Source organism: Rhinolophus ferrumequinum, chromosome 19 (genome assembly GCF_004115265.2).
Source record: "Rhinolophus ferrumequinum isolate MPI-CBG mRhiFer1 chromosome 19, mRhiFer1_v1.p, whole genome shotgun sequence".
NCBI lineage: Eukaryota > Metazoa > Chordata > Mammalia > Chiroptera > Rhinolophidae > Rhinolophus > Rhinolophus ferrumequinum.
Genome location: NC_046302.1, coordinates 53,450,971 through 53,456,914, shown reverse-complemented (window position 1 = coordinate 53,456,914; position 5,944 = coordinate 53,450,971). Strand labels below are relative to the sequence as shown.

The window sequence follows — 5,944 nt, the reverse complement described above, 5'->3', positions numbered from 1 at the left end:
AATACCATTTCAGTGATATCTTTGTTATTGTTTTAAGTCTCTGATATTGCAATGGCAACAGATATGGAAATTGCTTAAATCCCCCTAATGAGTTCTTTAATTAGAAATACACTCAATTTAAAAAGGTAAATATTTTGTTGCACATTTGCTATAAAATAAGCGAAGTTGAGACATTATCCTTTTGGAAGTATGGAGTGGAAATTTATTCTCAATTGCTTCAAATTTATTATCATTTCTTTCAATAGAAATTTCAAGAGAATAGCAATCTATTCAGTCTTAAATTAACCGTGGATGATGGAAAGAGACCTGACTCTGGGTGGTAAACATACAATGTGATATATTTCAGAATTGTACACCTGAAATCTATGTAACTTTACTAACAATTGTCACCCCACTAAACTTTAATAAAAAAATATTAACCATCGGAAATATAGGCAGATATGCTTGTATGCAACATACAGTACAGCAATATATGAATATAAGATAAATGATATTTATAGCAGGCTATTCTCAGTATAAAAGACCCTTAATGATGTTTCTTCGCATATGCATTGAATTGCCTCAAAAGAACTATTTGGACATGACAGTTTTAGTCATTGCAAAAACTTGTCAACAAAGACTGTATAATAATTTTTCAAAGACTCACAAGAAACAAAGTAAACAAGAAGTTGCCTGCGGGGTGAGGCTGTTAGTGGGTGAACATTGCATATGTTAGACTCCAGAGTAGCATGGCAATTCAGCATTTCAAAGCAGGTAGGACTGTTACAACAGTGAGGCTGAATTTAGCTGAGGAAAACACAGCAATCTCTCTGCTGCAATAATTTAGATTAAAATACATGGATATTTCTCTTGGTGAAATGATTTACGGTAAATGCTAGAAATCTTGTGTTGATACTGTTATTTTATTTAATACCTACCACCAGTAAAAGGTGGCATGTTAAAAAATTAGCATGTATTATACTACAATGTAATATTTTCTCTAATTTTTAAAAATAGTTACCTTAGAATTTGAATGGTTTGTAGTTTATTATACTGAGAGATCTTTGTATTTTGAACATAGAATTTTTTTTTTTTAAATGTGGAATTTTTCACGAATTTGCGTGTCATCCTTGCACAGGGGCCATGCTAATCTTCTCTCCAAGATTCCAATTTTAGTATATGTGCCACCGTTCCAATTTTAGTATATGTGCCACTGAAGCGAGCATTGAACATAGAATTTTTAATTGTCGTGTGAAAATAAAACTCTACTCCAAAATAGGAGACCTTAACTTATTTTAGAAAAATAAAAAGAAAAAAACACATTTAAATCAATGATTGTTCAGCCAAGAACCCTGTTTATTAGCAATTATTGTGTGGGCTATTTGACAGATATAAAATGCGTTCCCTCCTTTGTTCAAAGAGCTAACAATCTAGTTATTGAGGCTTATTACCTGAATTTACGATATTCTTTGAATAATGAGACGGTCCTTAGGAAAAACCAATATTCTTTAATGGAATGATTATCCTAATCATTGCAACTCCCTAACACATTATTGTAAAGGATATACAACCATACAGCATACACTAATCTCACATCATGCATGTAAAGACATAATGTGGAATACATATTGTGAAGACATAATATAAAGATATAATGTGGAATATTTTAAGGATAAAATAATTATTAAAAAAGCAAAGAGCAAAATATCTTGATTTGCAAGAAAATAACTTGGCTGGTGCAATAATGAAAATGGAATAACAAATGATGCTTTGCAGAGCCAAAGCCTTTTGTAAAGTCCAAAATCAGTGGTTGAAAACCTATGGCCTGTGTACCAAATCCAGCCTGCCCACCTGGTTTTGCAAATAAAGTTTTATTGAAACACGGCCATGGTGCTCTGTTCCTGTGTTGTGGTGGCTGCTTTCATGCTGCAGCGACAGAACTGGATGAACAGGGACAGCTTTGCTGCAGCGCCTAACATCGTCACTTATGTAAATCCACGTAGATACTGTAAACATACCATTTCCTTGGTAGACACTTTGTTCCGTTAGTTCAGTGATGAGACCTTGGTTTAGGGCTGAGGAGGAGCTGGGGACGCAGAGGAACTTCAGGTTGGAGGTGTAGACTTCCAACACCGTACTCCACGGTGACGGTGGAGACCACGTACCTGGAATAGACGCTTTCCAGCAGTTGACAAGGTTTGGTGGAAGGGGAAAGTGCTCAGAGATGTCTAGGTTTATGATTTTTATCCAGCAGCATTCAGACTAGAATGACTACATATTAAAATTAGCCTACTCATCGTGTTCACCATTTTCTTTTACAGGGTTTATCTAACATCAATTTAATAATTCTTCCTAGGATATATCAGAAGATTGCCTTGAACCGGCCAGTTTGTACAATCTGAACTTCACCTTCTATGAAATGAGCCTTTTATTCCTTATTAAAAATGAGGACATTTTCCCTTCTAACTTGTTTTCTGTAATCCTTCAAATTTTGAAAATATTTTTCAGTAATAGGGGCTTAAATAGCTCAAGCAATAACCTCATTTAAAAGGCCCTCTTTCTGCTGTTCAACCCACTAGGCCTTCGATCACATTCTGAGTCCTTTGTCATTTGGATGTAATTATACTTTCTTCAGGAGACAGAAGCTATGGAGGAGATTATTGGCTCTGGCCCCGTCTCCCTATCAAGGAGTAGTTTTTTCTACTACTGTTTTCTTGTTGTTTAAAGGAGAGTTAAAGTTTCTCTTTTACCTGTTGACTTTCCATAAATTGCATATCATTAGTTAAGCTTTAAAAAATTATCCCAGAATCTCGGTATCTTGCATTTGATTTTCTTCATTATTGATCCTTTTTCCTATTTAGGTCAAGTCCTTTTAACACCACAGAGCTGCACATGTAGTGTCACTGAGCATTTCCCATCCATTCCTCCTTCCTTCATTACAGAGATTACTTTGGCTTGTATTTTCTAAATTTGCTTTTTATGCTATTTGTGATTGCATTTCCGGATCATTTATTCTGTTTTAAACAATGTGACCGTAGCCACTGTTATTTGCTCTCTAAACTTAACCTGCTTTTCGAAATTGAAGCAAAACATCTGGCTAGCTCTAGTGCTGTCTTTTTTATCTCCTATAAATCCTTCATCAAAAAAATCCATCAGCCACAAGATGTGATTTCTCTGCTTTGGGAGTGAGGCATTTACGATTCTTAGAGGCTGATTTCCTGTGTTTGCTTGTCATGGCCTTCCACGTGCCTGTTCGGCTGTTAAAGAGGGTACACTCCCTTCTGTCTGTTCACTCGGCCATGTCCTGCCATTTGCTCACGACATTTCCATGGACTGATGGTCCGAGGAAATTAACCAGGTTTCCTTACAACAGCATTCCTGACAACCTTTGATCTCTTAATGCACAAAAGAAAGAGAGAGTATGCATTTCCAAATAGGTGAGAGGAACAGCTTTTTTTCTGAGAAAAGCAGATCAGGGATTAGTGTTCATCAAATTACATTCTGAGAGAAGAAGATCTAGGTGTTTTTCTGGAATGGTCCTTCTCCTAAAGGTAATCTTTGCTGATCGGCTGAAATAAAAAAAATAAAAATAAATGATGACTTAGAAAGCTTGTTTTATATTTGGGTCATCTTTTAATAGTTATATTTTCATTCTTTCTTCATCGTTGTGCTTTCTAAATTTCTTGTGAAGACTTTGCATTAAGTTTATGATCATAAAAAAGTAAATTTACTCTAAGATCCTAAAAAAAAAGTGTTCTAAGGGGAACTTCTTTTTGATTTCTTTGTTGGGCTTTTTAAAACATTTTTTCTTTTCACTTTGAAGGGCTTCATTCTTTCCACTAAACTTGAGTGTGGACATGCATTCCTAAGTGATACTTCCCATTCTATCAGGAGGAGAAGCTGGCATTTACAGGATATATAATAGTTGTGAGTTACTTCCACAATCCATGAATTCAGCTATTCACAATGTAGCTTTAAAAAGTATTTAAAAGGTCTGGATTATTTCAAAAACCTTATTAGTCCCAGAAAGTAGAAAATGAATCTGGGCATTTCAAGGTAAAATCAAATTAATTCATGCTTCTTTTTTCTCTTCCTCCCTTCCTTTCTTTCTCTCTTTGTTTTCTTTTCTTTCCTGAAAATTTAATTCAGTCAATTAGGAATTCTCCATAATTTTCCCTTCTCTGAATTGGTTCCAAGCTCCATGAGGTGGGGAACCCCAGTCACAACCATGAACTGTCTGTGTAAGCGTCTTCTGAGATGGAAATCCATGACTTCTGAGATCTTTGGATCTGCGGCCATTTGGTCCCTGCCACAAGTATTAGGTGAATCTCTGCACACTCTCCGTCTTTACACAAGTTAGGGTCTATCTCTAGTCTTTTGATTGTTAGAAATCCATAGGTCAGTGCTTTAGCAACAATATAATCTTGGATGCTCACACTTCTTAAAACTAGATCTTAAATGTTGTCAGTACGAAAAACAAATGGTAATTATGTGACAGGATGAAAGTTTTAGCTAAAGCTAGGGTGGTAACCATATTGCATATATAAATGTATCAAATCAACAAGTTGTACCCCTTAAACTTACAAAATGTTGTATGTGAATTATAACTCAAAAATATGAGGAAACGTAGTTGTTCACATTCTCCTTGAGACTAGTCCCATTTCTTCCTTCCTGTGACTCCATCTCTGGGCACCATGTCTTCTAGACATTGTATTCCACCTGGTTGTCATCATTGCTTCTGGGGATGAAAGTTCTGGATTATTGTTTGGGAACTCCCAGATTGCCATTTACTCTGTGCCAACACTTTTCCTTGTGTCGGAGGTATACCCATTTGTTGTATCTTTTCTCCTTTGGTTTGCCCATTTTACATTCCACGCCATTAACTCATTGAGAGGCTGACCTTGCAAACAGACAGTGCCGGAGCCTGTATAACACCTGAACTCCAGACCCTCAGTCTCTGCAGCAAGTAGCCGGGGAGCCACACCACAATTTCTGGCTGCAGAAGTCAGCGCCCAATTATCAGGACTTGATCAGAGATAGCTGGCTTCCTTCCATTTTGTCCCCACTTCCAACTGAACATCAACAAGAAAAAATAAGTATGTACCCGTAAACCATCACATAACATGATCGATCCGCTTCCAGTTAACCCGTTTCCAGCTTCCCCACGCCAACAGCCTGACACATAGGCTTTGCTTGTTCCCATTTGGGTGGTCTTTGTTTAATCCCACCTCACAGTTACAACCCAGCCCATCACAGGCTGTGATGGTAGTAATGGGGACAGCCCAGGTCTGGGTGCAGGGACGCACATCAGCTCCGCTCTAATCTTCCTAACTGAGTGCTTTAGTTCTTGCCTTACTTCCCTGTGGCACAACTCTTGCTTCAGAGCACAGCTTTTGGAAGTCTATCTTGATATGGAAAGATTTGTATCTGGTTCTCTTTTTCCCTTGTTACTTCAGGACTGGGGTATTGTTTTGCCTCCTGATAATGACAAAGCCTGGAATTCAGCCTGAGCTCCACCTCCAGAGACCATATTCCACGGCCAGACCTCCCTGAATCTAGCTTCCTGATCACTCTTCATTTAGGAAATGACTTTTCTTTTGGAGACTTCTCTACGATGTCCCTCTTATTTGGGAGCTTTGGCTTCACTGTGGACTTTCAGAACACCTGCTTTTCCTTTAAAGATCTATAAACTTCTGCACTGAGTTAATAACTGACACTTTAGGGTTTGCTCTTTAACCATTTCCATTTATAGCTTCTGATTTAGGTTCTCAGGCTGCTCTGAATACCTGCTAGCTGCACAATGATATTTTCTTGTCATTTCTCACTCCACAAATATTTATCTGTCTACTACATGGTTTGAACTTGACTTTAAATTTCCTAAGATCCATTATGTAATTTTTTTTTTTTTTCTGAGACTTGTTCTATTACTTCTCTACTTTCCTGTTTTGTTACTCCATTACAAAAG

General features: G+C 37.1%; 1 pseudogene; it reads right to left on the bottom strand.

Annotated features, from left to right (window-relative positions):
- Positions 1 to 1,072: 1,072 nt before the first annotated feature.
- Positions 1,073 to 1,167, bottom strand: LOC117012007 (uncharacterized; annotated as a pseudogene).
- Positions 1,168 to 5,944: the final 4,777 nt, after the last annotated feature.